Source organism: Sciurus carolinensis, chromosome 2 (genome assembly GCF_902686445.1).
Source record: "Sciurus carolinensis chromosome 2, mSciCar1.2, whole genome shotgun sequence".
In the NCBI taxonomy this organism is placed as follows: domain Eukaryota; kingdom Metazoa; phylum Chordata; class Mammalia; order Rodentia; family Sciuridae; genus Sciurus; species Sciurus carolinensis.
In genome coordinates, this window is record NC_062214.1 from 78,592,464 (window position 1) to 78,616,625 (window position 24,162).

Sequence of the window (24,162 nt, forward strand, 5' to 3'; positions counted from 1 at the left end):
GGAGAAGCCACGCCCTGCTGTTCCCCTGAGGCGGGGAGGCTGGGAGCTTGCTCCTGGAAGTGGAGGTTCTTAGCTCCGGCAACTTTCGGATCCGTTCTGGGGTTGTTTTTCAAATGCAAGTCACAACCCATTCGTGGCTCAGGTATCAATTTAGTGGGTCGCGACCAGCATTTTATTTTTAATTATTGTTTTTGCGGTATTGGGGTTTGAACCCGGGGTCTCGCACTTGCATAGCTGTTGTTGGCAGGGTGTCCAGTTGGTATCCAGGCCCTTGGTGTCCCGATCAAAGAATTGAGCAAGACACACAAGTAACAGGCAAAGTACAGATTTACTGAAGGTGAATGTGGAACTAGCGTTCGGTAAGGCAGAACAGAGCATGCTGAGAAAGAGAGGCTCAAGGCCTGATGTCTGGAAATTAGTGTTTATATGCCGAGCTGTGATGTGTCTTCCCTATTCCCTGATTGAAGACCTTACCGCATTGCCCCCCATTGGTTACCTTATGATTCCTGATTAGAATATTTGTCCAATTTTCTCCCATTTGTTACTTTTAAAATACAGAACATGAGGCGGGAGTTGTCATGGTAAAGGAACTTTTCCTACACAGGGACATGACTCTTCTCAGCAGCATCCTTCTTATATATTGACAGACTGACAGATTTGGCTCCATGGAAATGTTATAGGCCAGGCTATATGGGCAATGACTAAACAGACTCCATTGTAGCTTGACTCCATGTTATGTAGGAAATACTTCTCCCGTGGAAACACCCCGCCTCTGTACCCATCATCAGTTGCTTAGCATGACATGTTTGGCAACACAAGAAGGCAATTCTTGTATAATGAAAAATTGTTCTCTTTTTGATTCCTATTTTCCTAAACAATGTGCCATGTCAACAGTGATGTCAACAGTGATTGTCTAGATGTTAGTAACCATTCTTTAATTTGTACCTAAGTAAGGTCATTTTGACCCACTTCCCCCTCTGCTAATGATTTTAGATCTCATCATGTTTGTAATTTAAAATCATACCAACAGACACTTATGATTGATGATACTGACTCATGGTATAAAAATCCCTACAACCCTATGGTTAGGGCTGTTCTCCCAATAGCCATTTTTGGGGCATTGTGTGAGACAGTCAGCAGGACAGCTTAATAAAGACTCTCAAATTTGGACTTCTCAGTGGTGATCAGTCTGTTAAGTTGCGCCCCATAACAATACCCTGCCTCAACCATCTTCCAGTGCGAACTCCTCCCTAACACTACCTCTGAGCTACAATCTCAGCCCATTTTTAAACAATGACATGGAAGGGAGGAGACCTGCTCCCCATCCTCAGGAAGCTGCCTGGCTGCTCCTGCTTGCTGGTCTCTGCCCTGATCTCTTTCTGTGTAGGAGGGAAAAGATGTTTTGGTGGGAGGCATGGAAAGTCTGGAGCGGTCCCTGAAGGGTCCCTGTTTCAGCTAGTCAGGGGAGAGAGTACAGCTCCTGTTTAAAAATGTTTTGTCCATTGACAACTAAACATAAAAAATAAAAAAAAAAAAATGATTTAGAAAAAAGTAAGGTCTCAGTAAATGCATATCCAGTGAAAGTTAAGATCTCTAGATAATGCTTTACAGGATCCAGTTGATTAGGACCATTTTGAGGTCAATGACTTCAGAAAACTGTTTAGACCACTTACTACTAAAGTTTATCTTATCTCTTTAGGAAATTTTCTTTGTTTTTTGTTTTTTGGGTTTTTTTTTTTTTTTTGCTTGTTTTTTGTGTTCATAAATTTATTAAATATACTCTAAACTCTTCCACAGCCCATTCTCTCGTCCTCAGTAATTCTCTGGGTGACACCTCTGTTCATGGAAACTTCATCCAGCCCTAGAGGATCACCTGCTGTCACTGGCTTACAAAGTGAGTTAAGATAAGCAGTCTAAATTGTCAAAATTCTTATGTAGTGGCTCCTAAAAGTCAAGACATCCTTGTAATCATTTTGACTGTATCTGAGGACAGGGCATTTGCTCCTGAATCTAAGGAAGAATGTACAAATTACATTCTGAGGCCAGGAAGTTCACCTTCAAACTAGAGTTAATTCCCCTTAGATTGACCTAAGGGCTGAATTAATTTTTGTGTTTCAGGCAAATTTTAGAGAGCTAATTACACACACTCATCTTGCAATGACTGGGACCTTGGTTCTTTCAGTACAGAAAGGACTGAAGTCCTCCAAAGTAATAGCTTTTAACAGTTAAATGAGAGTAATCTGCTGCCTTCCTGTGCAAACAGTTACCTTAATTTTGGCCATTCTGCCTGTTATTTTGTTGGTGAAATATGTGGGTTCTTCTGGGTTTTATAAATAGACTATTATGTGACCTCTCCCAAGCCAAGATAATTGGAACATTCTTAAGATTTAGTTTTTGAATATAAAGCAATTTTGAAAGACTTGCACTTCAAGAATGGTGAAATTTGGCTACCAAAGTACAACTAAGTTTTTTTTTTTTTTTTTTTTTTTTGCAGTGCTGGGGGTTTGAACCCAGAGCCTTGTGCTTGCAAGGCAAGCACTCTACCAACTGAGCGATATCCCCAGCCAAGTTTTTTAATACTTTTTTTAGTTGTAGATGGACATGATACCTTTATTTTATTTATTTATTTTTATGTAGTGCTGAGGATTGAACCCAGTGCCTCACACATGCAAGACCAGCATTCCACCACTGAACCACAACTCCAGACACACAACTAAGTTTTACCACAACTCCAGACACAGAACTAAGTTTTAATGTGTGTGATTTGAGTTTGTGTGTTTTTACTTTTTGCACATTAACTGTAAATACTCCACTTCCAGATTATTCTAAATGCATACCGGTCATTTTTATGACTCATGACTTTTATCTATTATTCATATACTAAGATGTTCCCCTTCTGTGTACTTACTTCCAAATCTGCTAATATTAATTTTCAAATGAAGCAAGTTGTTTCGAATAAAAATTAAGTTAATCATCTTTAAAAAACAAATTAAACCAAATCAAGAAAAATAAAATAAAGGTTGTTAAGAGTATATCATGCATAATAAATTTGTGTCATATTTTGTAAAAATTGTGTTTCACTTATGCAGGTCTCGGGTCACAAAGGAAATTCTGCTTCTGGCCATAAAATTTAAAAATGATTGCCATAAAGGCTTTCTAGGGCTAGAGATGTAGCTCAATGGTAGAATACTTGCTAGTATGTGCAAATGCAAGGCCCTGGGTTCTACCACCAAAAAAAAAAAAAAAAAAAAAGACTTTTTAAATATTTTCTAGATGTATAATTTGATAATTATGATAAGAACTCCAAATCATTTACACATCATTTAAAACAGATGTGTAAGCATTTACTTTCACCCCTGTGCCCCCAGAGCACCAGGCCCCTGGGATCATTGGCAGGTCTTTAGCATCAGGACCATGAAGCAGGGATAATTGGCCTTTTTGTGCCATGGATGTCTTTTGCATCTGATGAAGCCTGTAAATCCTGTCTCAGCATAATGTTTTTAAGTGCATAAAAACAAAACACATAGGATTACAAAGGAAAACGGATATATCAAAAGTTATCAAAATATTTGTAAAATTGTAATATATGTACTTTTAAATGAATGTAGAGACTAATACCTTCTGTAATTTCAAAGCAGCTATGCGCATAAACAATATTTTGAATTATATGTAACAACTGTAATGTGATAGGAAAATATCTGTAATTTGTATTAGTGATAAAGTCAGTTACTGCTTATACTTCTGGACTTATTGCATATATTCATAATTAGAGAAAATATTAAATTCCAGTTAGAAGTTAAGAAAAATAAAGACATAATTATTTTCCTGTCAAAGTTCACAGATACTTTTAATCCTGGTATCAGCTCTTAAAGAAAAGTTCTGTTACTATTCACATTTTAGAGATGACCCTGTGAGGTTACATAATTTACCCATTCAAGATGGGAAACCCCCATTAGTCCTGACTTCTGCTCAGCCCAGGTGGAGGGAGGGCAGCTCCCTGGACCCTGTATGAGGCTCTCAAAGTCTTCTAATGGGGACCTTCTCTAATCCTCTTCAGAACCCTACATGCAAAGTTTAATGTCAGGGACCCCACCCCACCTTTCTGAAGTTGATCCCAGGGACCCTTCCTGACCCCCACAGCTGGCACCCTATTCTCCTTCCTTTTCTCTCCCTCCCTTCCTGCAGACTGCAGTGTCTCCATGGTGTCTCTCTCTTGTGGATGCCACTCCTCACTCAGTCTCCTGTGTCTCCCCCTTCTTTGATCTATTAGCACCTTCTTCTCTCACACGCCCACACAGACCAAACCCAGGCCCTTTTTATTGTTCCCAGGTTGGGCACATAAGGGCTAAACAACTTAGACTCTAAAGCCACAATGCCTGGGTTCAATCTTGGAGGGTAACTTAATCTTTACATCCATGGGTCACTTCACAGGGACATCCCTAAGATGGGGATAACAATAAACTTCTTTTTTAGAGCTGATTTGAGGATTAAAAGAGTTAGCATATGTAAGATGCTTAGAATTGTTCCCGGTGCTAGACACACACACACACACACACACACACACACACACAATACTCAAAATACCAGCCTATTGCTTTTACAATTGTTAACCCAGGAAGACACAAACATTCAGCCTACCCTTAGGGAAGAACCTGAAAGCCCCAAGTTCTCTTTCTCTCACCAACTTGCTGGACAGCTTAGAGTAAGTGCTTCTTTGAAGCTTATAGCTCAGGCAATGATGCACTCTTGATATTTCACAAAGACCTTTCTAGAAAGTTATGTCCCTCCAAAAGCAGTGATTCACATACTAATTTAAAAATCACAAGTTTTTATCATCCATTTTTATATGTGTATGTTATTTATAAATCATGTATATGGACTACTCTACTAATATATTTAGGTACATTATAAAACAAATACAAAAACAGAATTTTTGAGATTAAAATAAATATAATCAGAATGTCTGTTATTACCTTCCCATACCCCAGTGAGTGATCTTACTCATCATTTGGGATGCAAAAATCCCACCTGGGAGACCCTAATGCCTCCAAATATTTGTTTTGGTTGGAAACCGCTGGAATGCTGCAGCGGTGAACAAATGGACTGAGCTTTGTACAATGGGAAGCACAATGACACAGAATACTGGTGCTAATGCTAGGGGATGGAGATTAGCCATATTTTATACAAAAACGTAAACTGACCTGGAAGAAGGTCAAGGGTTACTCAGCCAGAAAAAGTGAGAATGGAAACCCAAGCTTCTTTCGCAGATGGCTTTTTTTCTTTCTTTCTTTCTTTCTTTCTTCCCCGCCCCCCCCCCCCATTTCTAATTGCACAGTGTTAGGGGAGAACAGGAGGTTCCAGGAAGGAAAGAGGTGACTGAGGGTGAGGGCAATGTCGTTAAAGAGCCAGAGGCAGCAATCTTGGTTCAAAACCACAGGGACATGTGGCTCCTTTCTGTAGCTGGTCCATGGAGACTGAACCAGAGAATCTCCTGGAACTGGCTTTCTATCTTGTAGCCAGGGTCCCTGGACAGCATCAGCAGGCTTGTATCTGGGGGGAAACAGGCCACAGATGCAGAGCCATCAGCCAGGGGCTTTGCCACCACTGTCCAGAGGGTGGCAGTCACTGCCTGTGTATGGCCCTTTGGCCTGTGCCTGCTGATGGAATAGGAGTACTTGCCCTCCTGGCGTCTCTAGATCCCCAGAGGCAGTGAGCACCTCCTGCAGAGTCATTATGGAACCATAAGCAAGGGCCTCATAGTCATAATACTATAGCTTTAACCCCTGGTAGGTTTCTAAGTATGGTTCCCAGACCAGCAGTATCAGCATCACCTGGAAATTTATTAAAAATGCAAAACCTTCAGGCTCTATCCCAAACCTACCCAACAAGAAAAACTGGGGGTGGGCCCAGTAATCCAAGTTTACCATTCCTCTGAATCAATGGTGCAGGCTGTTGTATGAGGATGACTACTCTCCTGCCAAATGAAGAGGAGGCAGCCAGGTACCACCAAGGATTGTTGCTAAGCTCTGGTGATGGTGCCCATAAAGCCTGGAGGGAGGAAATTGTGAACCTCACGTCCCCTGGGTCCCTGGAGACAGCTGTGGGATTCCCACCTGTGATTCCATCAGATCCTGTCAATGAGGTCCCCCAAAGGAGTTATGGAGAACGTAAGGACAGAAGAAAGAGAGCTCTTGGAGGGGCTACTGAAGCCCCCTATGCTCTGTACCCACCTGACTAAAGGGCTACCACTTATGGGCATGGCCAGGGGACTGGTTTTCTTAGTACCCAGCAACATGTCAGGTTGAGGTTCCATTTTATTTGATTCACCTGTTGCTGGCCAGAGGTTGCCCATGGCTACTTTGCCTGTATTCATCAAATAGGCCTATGTGAGGCTAAACTGGGAATATTCAATGGACTCAGATGGAATTCCTGCCCCCAACAAGCTCACAGTGACTGTCTCACCATCCTTCAACAGGATGAACTTTCTGGCTAGAAAAGCCCTCATCCATCTGCTTCTCCCTGTCAAAAGACTAAGAATTATATATCCTCATTGTTGTAGAAAAGGTGGCCCAAGGACTGCACATGGTTAATCCCAAGCACCTAGTAAAACTGTGGTAGAGCAGGAACTAGAAACGAGGCTTCCTGAGTCCCCACAAAGCCCGCCTTTCTGCTCCTGAGCATGCAGTGAGCATGACCCGAAGAGATACCATGGGTGACCAGGATCTGGACCCTCCTCCACAGCCTGCAGTGCCCACATCCTTCAAATATGGGCAGCCGGCAGGAGCCAAAGTGCAGCTGGAGGAAGCAGGACCTGTGCTGGGGGTGGAAGGGATACTGGGCAAGCCTGGGAGTATATAACAGTCTGCTGCAGCTGGGGCCCACACCAGAACATTCTGAACTTTATTGGCATTTACCTTCTAACGTAGGAAGCAGCAAAGTCAGGCTGCAAAAACAGGCTGCCAAAAAAATTGAGAGTAGGAGAGTGGCCAAGGAGGCCAGACTGATGGGCCTGCCAGTCCCCAAATGATGGCAGGAATGTCAGTGGGGGGTGAGGGTGGGTTAAGCCAGTGCCACAGTCTGTAATTGATGAGCTAGGAGAGGTTTGTGGGTCAGTCTGATGAAGAAGGTGGAGGGGGGCATACCTGGATGGTGATAGTCTCAAAGCAGCAGAGGAACAGGGATTCCCATAGTGTGTTGGCAAATATTTAATAATAGGCTCTCAAGAGGTGGGGCACTAAACCTGGTTTGCCAATAGCATTTGCTAATTTCCTTATTGTAAATACAACTCCTGTGGGTGATTCAAGCAACTACCTGATGGTGCTGACTTCTGTGTGCAACCAGCTCTTGTGAGCTGCCTGAGTGGGCTCCAGCACACCTGAGTGGTCTTGACATTGCTGAGGGTGTCACCCTGACTCAGAGTTCATGGGCACACATACCCTGCTGCGTCCACTCTGAAGCCTGCCAGCAGATGGTGTCCTCTATGGAGAGTTAGGTACAGTGACAGCAGAGTTGGAATTGAGAGAACTGAAAATGTAGGGACTCTTACTTACAAAGTTAGGGGCAGTCAGAGGGTTAAGGGGAGCATAGGGTCTGTACTCCAGAGGTTGGGGGCAAAACAAGCTTTGGGGGAAGAATTCTGTGCTTTGAGGCTCCTGGTGGAACCTGGAAACCCCTTCCAGCAACAGCGTATGTAGAGACTCCTACGAGGAAGAACAGGTGCCAGTGCCAAGCCAGAAAGGCTGGGAAAGCTCCAGGGATGCTGTATCGAATGCATTTCTGAAGAACAAAGGGAATTCAAGAAGCCAAAGGTGGCTTTAGAACAGCTTCACTGCAAAGCTCCCAACTCAGGGAGCTGGTGACCAAGCCCGTGTCCTTTACTCCTTAACTGCTGCTGTACTAACATCGAGAGCAGAAGAATTAGAGCCTGTGGAAACCTTGCTGTGCAGTGACACCCAAGTGCCTAGGAGGCTATGTGGCATAGTGGCCCAACACAGAACCTCACATTGGGAGCCATTATCATAATGGTCCTCTTATCATTCCTACTTCTGAGCACTGTGTGCCAGGCACGAAGCTGGGAACATCACCTACACTGCCTCATTAAGCCATCCCTGGATTTGAGGAGTCTCTAACCTGCCTCCTGAGCCCTTTCTGAGCCTCAGTTTCCCAACTGTCTGTCCATGAGGCCATTGGCTCTGGACTCCCTTCCAGCTTTTGTCTGATGCACCTCAGCTGTACTCAACCGGCAATGTTTTTTTCCACTGTCTTGTTACCTTGGCTGTGAGCTGCCTGTGTTGCCTGCAACTAAACTGTCTTCTTTAGTGTATAGGATGCTTTTTGTACCTCACTTTGTGGCTCTGTACCTCACTTGATCTGGTCATTACCCTGGGATCTATTCTACACAGATTTCTACCAGCTCTGCCCAAATGTAAACTGAGGGCACCCCACTACCACCACCACCACTACCACCAATCTGTACCTCTAATTTCCCACCCTGGAAACCAGTCCACATTCACCCAATGTTAGGGAATTTACTGCCTATGGGGCAGCCTTGACAATGGGGGATCTACTCAATAGGCAAGTGCTTCTCCCTTTATCTCCTTGAGACACCTGACACAAGGCTGTACAATATCAGTGGCCACCTCAACAATGCATCCTTGATTTGGCTTGCTCTTCTTCCTTTGTTTCACCCCTGTCCCTCACTCCTACTCCCTGGGATCACATCCCTAAACAAGCTCCCTGCTTGGGTCTTTGTCTTAGACTCTGCTTTGGAGGAAGTCCAGGCTGAGTTTCCGAGTGACCATGACTGTAAATAATCTATTCATGATAGATAATGTGGGCTGATTTTTTGCATGCTAATGAAGTTCCCACTCTTTTGCATTTGAAGAAAATTTCTTGAGGGTAAGAAGGCTTGGTGGGATGCAGTCACTCTGAAGGGTCTTTTACCATCCAGAGGAGTGGGTATTGGAAGGCCTGGAACCAGGAGTTCTGTATGGAAGCTGGGAGATCAGTAAGGAGCCTGTGCTGGGTAGTTTGGGCTGTCTGTGAAAACTCAGCACTTTTGTGTAGGGGGATGGCTGCTATTGAGGGTGTCCTTGTTACTGAGCCAGGTTGGTTTTGCCACCATGCATCATGCTAGTCATTGAAAGACGAGTTTTCAAAGTAAAATTTATTCACAGGGTGGAAACAAAAGAGCAAGTCTCAAATCCACCTCCCCGAGGATAGGGTTTGGAGATATTTATGGGCAGAGACGTGGGGAAAGGTGATTAGAAGTTAGGAAGTAATCTGTGGTCTGCACATGTGTAATCAGATTTCATCAGCTGTTACCATATTTCTATAGCTCTGAAACAGGTGATTTTTAAAGTCAACCAAGAGCAGATGAAGCAGGTTAAGTCCAGAAAAGCAAGTGACTAAAAGCAGGTTAAGAAGCAGGCTGAGGCTAAATGGGTTACTCAGGTTTTCCCTTGCTTTCACCCTGTGCCTACAGAGTTATCCTGAACAAAGCCGGGTGCAAAGGAACTGACTCAGGTTCTCATTGACTTCAATTCCATGTCCCCGCAGGACAAGGAATCAAGCAAAAGATGCCCCCAGACTGCAAATATCGTCTCTGAACACTCAGTCATGACTGAGGTCCCTGAAAAAAGGCAGTATTTGGGATGAGGTGAGGAAGTTGTGCCCAAGGGAATGGCCAAAACCCAGTAGCATCTCAACCCGCAGAGACCTGGGAGGCGGGTCATGGGATGGGAGGCTCATTGGCAGACCTCTACAGGGCAATGTTGGTTTGGAGGGGGCACATATGGGCTCTGATCTCAAGCCAGGCCAGAACCTAGTGACTGGTCACAGAGAAGTGCCTGGGCCCATGTGGAGAAGGCTCTTTCTCATAGGCAGAACCACTTCTCAGGGCAGGGACTGCCTTAGAAGTGTAAAACCTCCCGTCCAGGATTGGTGAACAAGTTGCGGCTGAATGGCCAAATGGACTGGCTGATGAGACTCCAGGCCATGGGGTGGACTTCCAGCTACCTCTCACCACCACCCTGCTATCACTTCAAGATCATTCCTGTTGCCGAGCTGTCTTCAGGAGGGCTGCAGAAGATGGCAGAAGTCTTAGAACCAGAACAGTCTCTAAGACTCCTTCAACCTTCAATGTTCACCCAACCCACAAAAGGCTCTCCCCCAGCACCCCTCCCTCTCAGCAGCCAGATCTTGGGGCATTCTGCTGTGCACAGCTGTAAGATAGAAGGTCCGACACGGGGTTCAGAGGCTATGGTCTGGAGTGAAGCCCTGCTCACACACCTCACAATCTGGTTTCCTCAGGTGCTGTTTTCCCAAACCCCTACACTCTGAGTCTCCAAATCCAGATGGTCATGCAGTGCTCAGGCCAAGCCAGGCATCCTTCTCTGAAGCTCCAGTCAGTGTCTTAGCCTCCTCAGAGGCTCCTTTTGAAAGGAGGAAGGAGAGAGTACCACGAATGAATGCACATAGTTGATAGCCCAGCAGGGCCTCAGGGTACTGAAGGGCTTTATCTGAGGGAGGCGAACTAGCTCTATGACATGGATCCAGAACATATAACTAGAAAGGGACCCAGGTGCATGGGGAGCAGGGCCACAGAAGGGTCTCTGGGTCTAGGGCTATTAAAATTCCCATGACAACCAGGCTGAGGCTGTGTAGGAATCACTACCCTATAAAGAGTCAAGGGGTCCTGGTTGTTGGAGAAGGATAGAGGGACTTCAGCAAGACCTGCTAGGAGGTAGGCTGGGCGGTTCAGAGTAATGAAGCCACACTCTTCCCTTCTGCCTTGTCCCTTTCCAGCCTGGTGTATAACGGGCTTCCTACTTTGTAACACACCATGACCTACCCTCCTTGGAATTCTGGAATTATCTTCCCTGCTCTCTGGTCCTCTTTATTCTTATTCCTAAACCAGAGGAGTGCCCAGAGCTGCCAAATTAATTAACAGGGGAACCAAAAGCAGGAACCTCCATCCCCAGAGGCCTACCCAAGGAGCTATCATTTTCTGGGAGGACAGAATTGTGCCAGGCCAGAGTTGCATTCTAACTGGGCTCAGTCACTTCTAAGAGAAGTGACTTCAACTCTTTAAACCTTAGTTTTCTTGTCTGTAAGATGGAGATAACTTCTTCATGGAGTTGCTATGAAGATTAAATTCATCAGGTAAGGGCTCTGCTGACCTTAACCCCATGCCTGGCTGGCAGAAAGTGCTCCATAAACAGGAGTTGTTAGTGATGGGGTCATCCCTTCCTGTTTGAATCTTTTGTTTTGCTAAAAAGGCAAACCTAGGTCTAAAGAGAGGACATGAGGCAGGGCATGCCTGTAATCCCAGTGACTTGGGAGACTGAGGCAGAAGGATTGAGAGTTCTAAGCCAGCATCAGCAATTTAGCCAGGCCCTAACCAGCTCAGCAAGGCCCTGTCTTTAAATAAAATATAAAAGGGTTTGGGATGTAACTCAGTGGTTAAGCACCCCTGGGTTAAATCCCTGTTACCGCCCCCTCCCCCAAAAAAGGACATGACTGACCAGAGATCCCCCAGAGTTCCTTTTCCCCAGGACTAAAAGACCAAACTGAGCAGTCAAAGCCCTCTGCAGCGGCAAGGGAGGGAAAGGCCTTGGCTGGGTAGCCTCAGCCCCATCACCTATTTGTTTTGTTCAAGTATCGTGTTCATAGCTCCCCTGGGATCCAGTTTCCTCCATCACACATACTTGGGACTCCCTGCATGGCCAGGGTCTCAGTCAGCCCAGAAGGGCACTGTGGTCTGGCCTGGCAGGGTACAATTCTGTCCTCCCAGATAATAATGGCCCTGGGGCCAAGCCTCTGGGGATGGAGGTTCCTGCTCTGGGGTCCCTTGTCAATTAATTTGGCAGCTCAGTGTCCAGGGGCAAGTGGTCTTTGAGAGACATAATGTATCCACGTCAGAAATGAGTTATGGGATTCGCCACGGGGCTGTGATCATTCTTCTCCCCTCCACTCCACCTCCCCTTGAGACCTGCTTTGTCATCCGGTTCCAGTGTTTGCATGCATCATTGCCTGGCCACCCCCTGGTCAGTGAGTGACCACAGGGGACTCATTGGAGGCACATTATCGGCCACTGGTTGTGAGAGATGATGGAGGGCCAGGCCCATCTGCACACACATTAGGCCCTTTGTCTTTGGCTCAGTTGGGAAGATGAATGAGGCCTGTCGCTAGGCCTTGCTGCCTGGGGGACATAAGGGGCCTGGAACAGACCTTGGGCTAGGTGTTTGTGGGGTAGAAAGCAGACTGTGCCTGCCTCTGCAGGCAGATTCAGAGCAAACAAGCCTAACTAGAGACAGCTGAGAGGAGGCAGTAGCGAGGAGGAATCCCAGAAAGCCACGTGAGTCAGGTGGGGTTTCTGCTTGACGTATGCCAGTGTCCCCTCCACCCCACGTTAAAGCTGGTGTTTGGTCTTGTAGGATCCCATTTGCATTGCCGTAAATGCAGGGCAATGGTTCTCAGACTAGCAGATTCAAGCTCCTCACTCTGATAAGGAACCCAAGGCCTGAGAAAGCCAGGGACATGCCCAAGATTCCTTCCAGACTCAGTAGCAGGGCCAGGATGAAAACTGATACGAAAAACTCCCACAGACACCCCACCCCCATTTAGCACAGATCCAACTAAACATACCGCCAATGACACCAAGACAAGGTGCAGGGGCTGGGGTTGTGGCTTGGTGGTAGAGTGCTTGCCTAGCATGCAGGGGGCACTAGGTTCGATCCCCAGCACCACATTAAAAAAAAAAAAAAAGACAGGAAGGAAAAAAAAAAGAAGAAGAAGAAGACAAGGTGCAGCTTCCTGAGGGCAGAAAAAGCCAAATGAGGCTTTGATCACATTTCTGGGTATGTAGGAGGCTGTGTAGTTTCAGAGCACTAGGCAGTCAGGAGCACATTAAAGATGTGAAGTGGAGGACGCAAATTTGGTGGAGCTGCTCCCAGGTGGCCCGTGTGAGCTTCCTCAACACCAGTAAACACATCACTCAGCGGCTCATCGACTTTCTGTGGCTCCCCATGGCCCTAGCCCACAGTCCTAATTCCTTGGCCTGCATCTGGGGCCCTCTGTGCACTTCCTATCCCAACCTATCTCTAGAAAGTAGTGCAGTCAAAATGTCACTGACCCTGGGAAGTCTTCCTCAGGACTCTGTGAGCTGATCCTAGTACTACCATGCTGGTAACTGCACTCTGCCTGATTTTAAAGAACCTCATTTCCAGATCTCTTCTCTGTTGAAGTGTATGTGCATGCCTTACCTGGGGCCCCAGTCCTGAGACACAGCCCAGCAGAGTAACTCAGTGAATGCAGGCAGGCCAGAAGGAAATGCCTATAGGCCCTACTCTTTGGGAAAGCATTTTGGACCTAGTTGCCAAGATCCCTCTCATGATCCTATCCTGTCCCCAGCAACCCTGCTCCTAGGGCAGTTCCTTAAGGAAATAATCCAAAATCAGGAAGAAAAAAAAAAAAAAAAACTTTAGAGACATAGATGCTTATTGTAGTACTCCGTATCGTGTTAAGAAACTAGCAAATCCTAAATGTCTAATAGAGGGGACTGGGGTAAGCACATGAGTAGACATCCATATGATGGGATTATCCACACCAAAGGTTCTGAAGCTGATAGGAAAGGGGAGGAGACATGTAATTTTGGAATGTTTAACCATTTTATAAGTACATTAAGTTTGAAGATCCATTTCTACATATGCATGGGTGATACTTTTCTGAACTGTCAATTCTCTTGATCTCTTTGTTTACTCCTATACCAATTCCTATGGTTTAAAAAATTTTTTTTAAATTTTGTGGTGCTAGAGATTAAACCTGGGGCCTTGTGTCTGCTAGGCAAGTGCTCTACCACTGAACTACACCCCCACTAAGATATTTTTTTTTTTATATCTGGTGAGATAATTTCCTCCTCTTTATCCTTTTCATAATTGCCTTAGCCATCCTCATATATTTATTCACTCATACAAATTTTGGTGCCAATCTGCCAAATATGAAAAAAAATCTTGTTAATATTTTGATTGGGCTTGAATTGAATTTATAGAGAATTTGGGGGGAGGGAATGGAAAGTTTTACAATAGTAACTCATCCCAATGTATTATTTTTGAAAATTAATTTTAAAAAAAGTAGAGTGAATATCATATAGCAGCATGGAAACTGCTTATGCTATAAAACTAAGGGGAAAAAACATGGTTCATAATTGTGTTACCATGTGACTACCCCAGAACAGATGTGGAGTAGAAAATTAGAAGGAAATATAAACATGCAAACACTGGAGGATTTTTTTTTTCTTTGTTCCATTTTTCTAATTTTTCTACAAATTACTTTTACCTAAAAAAAAAAAATACTCATTTTGAAGAAGACGGACATTAAAATAAATTCAGAACATATCCTCAAAGGGAGACCAGCATGAAGAAAGAACTCAATATATCCCATCAAGAAAGACTGGGAAACAGGAAACTCAGTGTGGAGGTGGAACAAGCCACTCAACTTCTCTCTATTTCTGTGTGGTAGCTATAGGCCCAGGCTAGAAGACCCCAAAGGCAGAGTGAACAGGGCAAGATGGCTGAGGAAGAGCTCCCTCTCCGATTGTGCCCTGCCCTCAGTGGCTCTGGCTGCCTGGGGCATGCCTGGGGGTGCATAAAAATGCATATGTAATGAGAAGATCTCCCCCAGGTGCCCAGGTCTAGTCCAGCCTGGGAATCTGTGGCCCTCAGACTCCAGACACTGACCTGAGAAACTGCCCTGTGTCCACGTGACCTATGACCAGGGAGTGGACTTACCCATTAGAGGTGTCTAGTGAGCCCTGCTGAGGGAGAAGAGGCACATGTAAACTCAAAAAACAAGACTAAGCCCATCCAGAGAGCAGAACCAGACCTCTAGGAAACAGCCCATTCACTACTGATCTCTTTTGCTACCCTCCAGAATGGTGGCAATGCCTAGATTTGGTTTCCAAGGACTCTTCACCAATGACACACAAGAACTATTGTCTTAGGATGTGAATTTGCCCTGTCAGGCTAGCCTGGACTGTTTTTTTGGTGGTGGTGGTACTGGGGATTGAACCCAGGGGTGCTCTACCACTGAATTATATCCTCAGCCATTTAAAAAATTGTTTGTTTGTTTGTTTGTTTGAATCAGGGTCTCTCCAAGTTGCTGAGGCTAGCCTGAACTTGTGTCCTCCTGCCTCAGCCTCCTAAGTTGCACCTACCTGAGCCTGAAGACCATACCAGAGGAGTGAAGCAGCCCACATCAAATCCACCCTGTAGCATTCTGTGGTTTCAAAGTAGTTGAAACAATAAAGAAATTTCCCAAACAGACGTTTCTTCCCCCACCTGCCCACCTCTGCCCCCACCCATTACCCTCTTCTAGAGGGTAATGCCTCCTCCAGGAGAGTTGTGTCAGCTGTCAGGGGCAATGGATGTGTCAGTGCAGAGAGACAAGATGGATGGCTAATGGTTAATGAGTTAGGGACTCTGACCCCCCCTCATGGACTGGGGGCGGATGGCTCTAATGACCACTGGGCCTGGTCTCCCAGAAGACAGGCTGCCAAACCACTGCTATCCTTCATTTGTGCCCCCCAAAATGACTGTGGCAGGGAAGCCTCCACTCCCATAGAAAACCCACACTTCCCATCTCGGAGGCACCTATGCCGGGTAGACATAGAGGCATCAGAGCTTCATCAGGAAGGAACCAAAGGCAGGAGCAATAACAGTGGCATTTCAAAGCAGGCAGAGGAGACAGGTAAAGGCCTCCTCGGTCTGGGTATGAGGTCACCTGAGCCCAGAAGAACCTCCATTTGGGTGGAAGCTGCTTCCCCACAGAACTTCCTGGCATTTTATTTCTGCTTCTCTTCATTGTGGGCAAGGTAGGACACACAGATGATCAAAGACCTCAGACACAGCCCCTGCCCATTCCCGGGGGAACCTGCGAACCTGGTCAGATCCCAGGGCCTCCCAGGACTCCTGACTGATTAGCCATATGGACTGGGACCATGCACCATGCTTCCTGCCTTCACCCCTCCCTTCTCCTCCCCAGTCCTGGCCTCTCTGTCTGCCAGAGCCCCTTGTCTCCTAACCCTGAGGAGAAGGCAAACAAAGGCCTGGGGAGGGCAGGAAGAGCACAGCTTACACCAGCTGCTCAGTGTCACTTCACTCTGCACCATGCTCTTGGCTGGGCTCTGAACACAGAGATAAGCCAGACTTGGTACCTGGCCCAGTGCTACTCTGAGACTCAGAGGAAGACAGGTACACAAATACCTACGGTGAGCACTGTGGGGTTATGGTAGGGATCTGGGATGAAGGGCAAGGTAAGGTTCTGGAAGATCAGGGAAGTCTCCAGAGTTGAGGTCACATGAGCTGAGTTTTGAACTGAGAGGAGGGAGTTTTGTCAGGCAGAGGAGAGAGCAGTGCAGAGCAAGAGGAATGGACAAAGGCCTCAGTTATCAGGAAGTGGCCATGGGGGGTAATGAGGCAAAGTGGAAAGCAGCAGACCAGGGAGAGGGCTCGATTCTGAAGCTGGGGGCACTGCAGCCAGGACTTTAGGCAGGAGAGGCCGCAGTCAAGTTTCTGAGCTGCCTAATTTGAAGACTGGGAGATCCAGTAGAGGCCCTTTCCCTGCGGTGTCCCTAGGTCCTGTTCATGCATGTAAGATCAGCCCTTCCTGGGTTGTAAGCAGCTTCAGAGAGTCTTCCATGGTAGATCTCCAAGACAGGATGTTCCCAGACAGCCCAATAGCCTTTGGCCACAACTGTAGGTGCAGCACCCTAAGAGAACCCACTTATATTCCCAGCCTATTGCATATTGGGGAGGAATGCTCTCCCTTAGTCCCCTATAGTGACAAAAAAGGAATATGGAATCAAGATGAAAGAACAAAATACTGTATTTCCACATTCTGTTGCAGAAAAAGCCCCTAGCTGAAAGGCAGCAGATCCACCACCAGTCCCAGCTCTGACTGCTTCTAGGCAAGTTCCTTTCCCTCTCAGGGCCTGTTTCCCCACTGTATAGTCCTCCTGGTTCTGTGCTCCATTTCTTCAGTGTGCATAGAACTTTATGGTTCCCCAGCATCTCCATGTGGGTCTAACGGAATAGGTATTATGCTGTCCACAAGGCAGATGCTAAAACTGAGGCCAAGAGACCTAGCCAAGCACAATGGTGGCAGGGACTGGATTAAAACTTGGAGCTCCCACTCCCCAGTCCAAAATGCCTTTCCTTCAGAGTCTTGGCGTGTGCCTTCTTCTCAATGGTGGGACGATGCACTGTAATTGCCCAGTTTTCTTGTGTGTATTTGTTTCTGAGGTATGTGTGTGGTGGGGGTGCACCTTCCCTTGGGGTCATTCTCTATTCCCTCTGAACAACTGGCCTGAGTTACCCTGTGAACAACTGGCCTGAGTTAGGTGTCTGTCCTGGGGGGTCCTCCTCAAAGGTCCATTAACTAACTGCTGGATCCGTGGTCCAAAGGCAAGGTGGAACTGTGGCCTGATTTCTGCCTGGGTACTGTGGAAGGGAAGGTGGGCCTGTCTCTAGATCCAAGGCCACCTGGAATGATGCTGAATCCTGGAAGGGCATTCTGGTGTGATGTGAGAGGGGGCTAAGCTGCCAGGCAGCTGGCTTTGCCCCCTAGCTGCTGGCTGGCGGAAGGGGGCGGGGAACACGCAACTGAGGTAACAATATGGCCCATGAATCATATTTACAAACACTCCAGTGAGCAGGAGAGGGACGTTAATTAAATATTCACATCCTGCAGAGCCTCGGGGAGCCGTGAAGATGAGGACATGATCGCAGCTCAGCAGGAAGCGTGGTGCCTCCGAAATGTGGGGCGGTCATCGGTTTCAATCAGCAGCCCGGCAGGTCTTATTATGATGATTAATTTTTGAGTTATCAACGCTAATACAATCATCATCATAGGCCAGATAAACCCTCTTCATCACTCACAGCCCAGGCTGGGGGCAACCTGGGGAGGCTGAGCTCATACTGGGAGACAACGAGTAGCAAGCCCCTGCCCAGCTCTAATGCTCCAAGGCCTTCCTGAACTGGGGCCATTTGTTCTGATGACCTGGCCTGGTGGAGGCCTGAGGCTTGGGGCCCCTCAGGTGGGGCTCTCAGGGATCAGCCAGCTGCCTCATTGATCAGCAGATGAGAATGGATTCCCCCGGACATCTGGGAAGGCTGAGGCAGCTGTCCTGCCACCGCCCCCAGGAGGAGCAGGCTCAGCCTTCTGCAGGAGCCCAGAGGCTTCTATAGACCACACGTCCCACATCCGTCAATCTCGATTAAGGAGGGCTGCGGGGAGCTTGGGGCTTCTCCAGCTACTGCAGCATTGTCCTGGAGATGCCTGGCTGGGAGACGAGGGGAAAGGAGGTGGGCATTACACTCATCTGAAAAGCCATTAATCCTGCAATGGTGATTGAGCACCCGTGACGAGCCGGCATTGTGCTGCGCCCGCACGTGCCGCACAAGGGGCGGTAAGAAGTGATTGATCAGGGATGAATGAGTGTCTCTTTCTTTATGGACTTTCAAAGGCACCATTTGGCATCCTGAGTAGGGCGATCGATGAGAGGCAGCTGACCCCCCTGTGGCCACCTCCAGGCAGCAGGTGGATGGGCAGTCGTAGTCAGAGCCCACGTGGGGGACAGTTGGAGGGCCTCCCTGTCACGTGCTCTGCACTGTTAGCAAGAATCAGGGTATCCAACACTGCGGGCCCTTGCTGATGCAGGGCTGTTGGCCATCAATTTACCTTCTCCTTTTGCACTGAAAGGGAAGCTGGAACAGTTGCCATGTTTTCTGATAAATTATAGCCACCCATTCCCCAGCCTTGCAGCCTGGAGGATCCCAGCACTTGTATAAATCAGACTAATGAAAGCTGAAGTTGTCATTTTTGAGAGCAGGCATTCATTCAGGAAGCCTTTATGGAGTGCCCACTAGGTATCCATGCTTGCGCTGAGCCCTGGGGATGTAGAGACAAATCAGACGTAGTCTCAGCCTGCAAAAGACCTACAGGTGAGTGGGGTAGGCAGATATACACACCAGGCATACTTCCACAAAAGGGAGCAAAGAGGTGGCCTGGTGGAAGGAGTCTGGACTCTCGACCAACTCCATCACCTCCTAGCTGTGTGGTCTTGGGTCAGTGCCTCAGCCTCTCGGGGCTTTAGTCTCACAACTGAAAAGCAGCCACGAGGACACTTACCTCACTAGATGGTTGTAAGGATTAAATGGCAACACAGCCCAATGCCTGGCACCTGGAGGGCTCAGTAAATGAAGCAGACCCTCCCTCTCTGGCTTTCACTCACTTGTGGTGATAAGTCACCTAGGGCTGAGGAAGGGTGGAGATGGAAATGCTCCATTTTGCCTGGGGGTGGGGTACAGTTTCACAGAGCAGATAGTGAAGAGTTCAAGAATAGGGGTTAGGGGAAAGTGGGGGTGGAGGGAAAGACAATGAGACTGAGAAAGAACTCATGAAGGATAGAGGGTGCTGGGAGGGATGACTCTGAACTGGGGCTGGGCATGAGGATGGTTAGGGCCTGGATTCAGAAAGAGGTATCAGTGGAACCTGGCTGAAGCTCAGGACCACCAGTTTGACCACAGCAAGGACACACAGTGAACCAGACAGGGCCGCCCAGAGGAGTCCTAGGTCTGCTCTGAAGAATACATGCCCCTAAGATACAGGCTTGCAGGCAGAGAGATTGCCGCCCATGCAGAGGCACACGCAGATCTTTCCAGAGCATGTAGACTCAAACACACAGAGACCAGATATACCTATGTATGCAGACACGCAGAGGACATGTGCACGGTCAGATACACACACAGGAGAGGCATGGGACAGAGCTATTAATATAAAATAAATTTCAAGAAAAATTATTTTCAGGGATAAAGGGGAAGATTTCATAACCGTAATAGGGTTCCAGTTTAATTCTTTATCAACTATTCATATATTTCTCTAAGGTAATATTAAGGTATTTGATTATGGGGCTTATAAGTTTTAGAAATCTGCAAAATTTAGAATTGTGAAATATATCTGGCCCCCAAGGATTCAAATAAGGAACTGTGGACCTACCGTCTATGTAAATTTCACATTCAGGTAGATATATGTAATATGTATGGAGATAGTATGTGCATGGGCTGTATATATAATATAGTCATTGACCTTAATGGTATACAGAGCAGGAACATCTGTCCAATATACACACTGCCCTTAACAGCATATTTTCACATACATTATTTCATGTTAGTCATGAAAGTCAGTCAGGTCTTGACTCAAGATCTTTGGGCATTGGGTTCAATTTCCAAGTCCCTCCCAGCACTTCAATGCCACAATCAGAGGACTAGAACTTTTGTTAACTCAACCAAACTTTAACTGGTCAAGGATCATTTTCACAGGTCGCCCTCCAGACAGCCTGAGTTGTGGTGGGTGAAGAGGTTCCACCTGGACCCACCAACTCTAGTTTTCTCTTTGCTAATAAAAGTTTTCTGATGGGAACGGGAATTAGTATAAATACCTACAATAGACCAGCAGTTCTCAAAAGTGGCTATGCATTACAAACACTTGGAAGGCTTTTCCTAATTGGATTGTCCAAGCCACACTCTAGAGTAAATACATCAGGGTCTGTCGGGGAAGTACCTAATAATTGATAATCGCTTGACATCCCCAAGTGATTTCATTGTACAACCAAGTTTATGAACAGTGCTTCTCAACTTTAAATATGATACAGGTCACCTGGGGGACTTGCTAAAATGCAGATTCTGATTCAGTGAGTTTCTGGACTTCCAACAAGTCTTCCAAGTCTCAATTCTTCCTGGTGTACTCCAGCACAGTCATTCCTTCTTGCTCCTAAACCTCTCACTCTTCAGTTATTGTACCTGCTAAAAGGCAATTATTTGGGCTTGCTTACTTCTCTGCCTTTTCTCTGCTCCTCTATCCATGGAAATGGGAAATGGCCTCACTTAGCTCTTAGAAGGCTCGGATCCAGGACTGAGACAATCATGGATTTGAATCTTGGCTTTGCCTGTTACCCCTCTGTGACCTTGAGCAGGTCATTTTACCTTCAACCCTCAGTTTCTAAACCTATAAAATGAATACAGTATTTGAGGATTGTAAGGACTGAACATGATAGACATTTAAAAAAAATTGGTGAATGAGTGAAATAACCCAAAGGAGAAAACAGAACTCCCATTTGAGCGGGTGGACAGACCAGCAATGAGTTGAGCATAGAGTCTAATGACATAACTATACAATCCTTTGTTTCCACACTTACTCATTTTACCTTTTTGTTTTTCAGTACTGGGGATCAAACCTAGGCCTTGCACATGCTAAGCAAGCACTCTACCACAAAGTTACCTCCCCAGTTTATTTAAAAAATTATTTTATTTATTTTTATTTATTTGTTTGTTTGTTTATTTATTTATTTATTTATTTATTGGCACTGGGAATTGAATCCAGGGATACTTTGCCATTGAGCTACATCCCTAGCCCTTTTATATTTTATTTTTAATTTTTGAGACAGCATCTCACTAAAATGCTGAGACTGGCTTTGAACTTGCAATATTCCTACCTCAGTCTTCTGGTCACAGGATTACAGGTATGTGCCACTGTGCCCACCTAAAACTTATTTTATTTTGAGACAGGGTATCACTCAGTTGCCCAGGCTGGTGTCAAACTTGTGATCCTCCTGCCTCAGTCTCCCAGTAGCTGGGATTACAGGCATGGGCCATCATGATTTGCTTTCTTTCACCTTTTCAAAGAGGTGTGGTTGGTATTTTCACTCCCATCTTAGAGAAAATTGAGGTTCATAGTGATTATGACTTGCTTCAAGATGTGAAGTCACTCAGTAGTGACCCAGGACTAAAGTCCAGGTGGTCAGAAAAACAGGTCTGGCCCATCCCTTTCTCCTGGCCCTGGTTTAAGGGAGTTGTCCTTACTAGCATTCAGGTGACCAGATATCCCAAGCTCCAAAAGTCTCCCATGAGCTCAAGATCTCTGAGGCTGGCAGTAGGGGACAAGGGCTTGCCCCTGCTCCACTGTTATCTGGGACCAGACACCCCCTCTTTGGCCTCCAGGTCCCCTTCTGTATAATAAACCAGCAGAGTGGGTTGGTCAGAGAATGACTCTGGGGCCAGACCACCTGGATTCACCTCCCAGCTCTGTGTGTTCCTTGTGGAGTGCTCTTGGGCACGTACTTATCTCTTGTGCCTTAGTTTCCTCATATGTAAATAGATGTCCATCTCACAGGACAGTGATAAAGAATAAATGAATAACTACTTATGAAGCACTTGCTATAGTGCATAGCACATAGTAAAAGCTCAGAAAGTGTTAATTACTTGTATTTATTCTAAGAGACTTCCCAGTCCCTGAGATCCCCTCAGACCTGATGCTCACTGCCCTCTGACCCCCATTCCAGTGCTTCTTCCACTCCATTAACCTAGAAGAAACCCACCAAGCAGGGCAAGTGCACGCAGCCTGCACGCCACTCTTCCCTAGGAATCTAGCTCTTCCTTGTCCTGTTTTGCAGACTCCTAGAGTGTCCCTGGCAGGACACAATGGCCCCAGTCCCCACTACAGAAAGCTACCCTGAAGACCCCCACTGGGACCCTCTTCAGAGTCCCCAGCTTTCAGGGACTGAACTCTGACCCCCATTCTTCTAGCATGAATTGGGCCTGCCTAAGGGCGTGGGGCCAGGCCAGCAGCCCTGAGCAGGCATGCTGAAACCCTGGCATGCTTCCAGGCAAAAGTAGCAAAGCTCAGCAGAAATGTCCTGGACAGGGATGCAGGTCAGCGGCCTGGGAGGAGCTAGCAACATGGAGTCCATGAAGACAGCCAGCCAGAAAACAAAGGGGTCTTGGAAAGAAGTCTCAGGCCTGAGCTCCTCCGGAGACAGCCACATCAGCCAGCTGGGGAGGAGAGACCCTTTTATTGGGAGGAGGGGAGACTGGGATCCCAGGATCCCAAGGGGAGGTCACCTGACTTCAAGGAAAGTCCCTTCTACAGAGAGCTCCTTGTGGACTATCCCTATTGGAGCTGAGAGAGGCCTTGGAGCCTGCTCAGCTCCAGTTCTCTCCTCTACAGTGTCCCATCCAGAATGCCTTTCCCCTTTGTCTGCATGTTAAATTCCTGTTCATCCTTTTTATTTATTTATTTTTTTTTTGCGGTGCTGGGGATTGAACCCGGGGCCTTGTGCTTGCGAGGCAGGCACTCTACCAACTGAGCTATATCCCCAGCCCTTTTTTTTTAAATGATTTTTTTTTTTTTTTTTTTTTTGTGGTGCTGGGAATCGAACCCACAGCCTTGTGCTTGCAAGGCAAGCACTTTACCGACTGAGATATCTCCCCAGCCCTCCTGTTCATCCTTGAGATCCCTATTTAAGCTTAAACCCATCTTTTCTGGGAAGTTCAGACTTGCCAGAAGACTCGTCTCCTGAACTTCCAAAGTGCCTCACCATTTATAGCCATGACTACATTGTCCCAAACTTTATCTTGATGCCTCTGCCTTTCCCATCAACCTGTGAGTCCCTGGCCCATTTTACTCCTTCTTGACCTTGGGAGGGTCAATTTACCTCTGACCTCAGTTTCACCTTTGAACCTCCATGCTTGGCACATAGTGAGGTCTTCTGATTAAACCCCACTCCCCCACCACACAATCTCTCTGTCCCTCCAGATTCACTTTTTTAAAAAATATTTTTAGTTGTAGATGAACACACTAACTTTATTTTGTTTGTTTATTTTTTTAATGTGGTGCTAAGGATCAAACCCAGTGCCTCACATGTGTGAGGCAAGCACTCTACCACTGAGCCACAACCCCAGCCCCACATCCATTCTTAAGGCTCAACCCAGGCTGGGCTAAACACCTGCCCCTTGAGCACTAACCCACACTGTGATCTCAGAATTTCTAGGTTTCTCCCCCAGTTAAACAGCAAACATTCAGGACAGGACCTGGATCTTGATTGGTTACTATCCCTAGAGCTGCACCCAGTTCCTCCTCAGAGAGTTGGTTGGCAAGGGTTACTAAACAAAAAGGTAAAAGAAAGGAAGAGAAAAGACAGGAAGGCTTACAGGGTTTGAGATGGTTCTGTCAGTCTATTTTGAGGTCCATACCGAGAGCTGGGTCTCCTCTGTCTAACAGGGGTCTTGCTTCGGATCCTGGGGCTAGGCCCACAGAAATACCATGGTG

General features: G+C 46.6%; 1 long non-coding RNA gene across 3 annotated transcripts in view; it reads left to right on the forward strand.

Moving 5' to 3' along the window:
• The first annotated feature begins 25 nt into the window (after positions 1–25).
• The window catches only part of LOC124977621 (uncharacterized), a 26,752-nt gene continuing 2,615 nt past the window's right edge, over positions 26–24,162 (forward strand). Inside the window, exons 1-4 of one of the 3 annotated variants that reach the window (XR_007107222.1) lie at positions 26–142; positions 1,798–1,894; positions 9,559–9,658; positions 15,145–15,254. This is a non-coding gene — a long non-coding RNA (uncharacterized LOC124977621). Of the gene's footprint in view, positions 143–1,797; positions 1,895–9,558; positions 9,659–15,144; positions 15,282–24,162 lie in introns of those variants that run through there. The other 2 variants (XR_007107221.1, XR_007107223.1) reach the window with 2 other exon arrangements.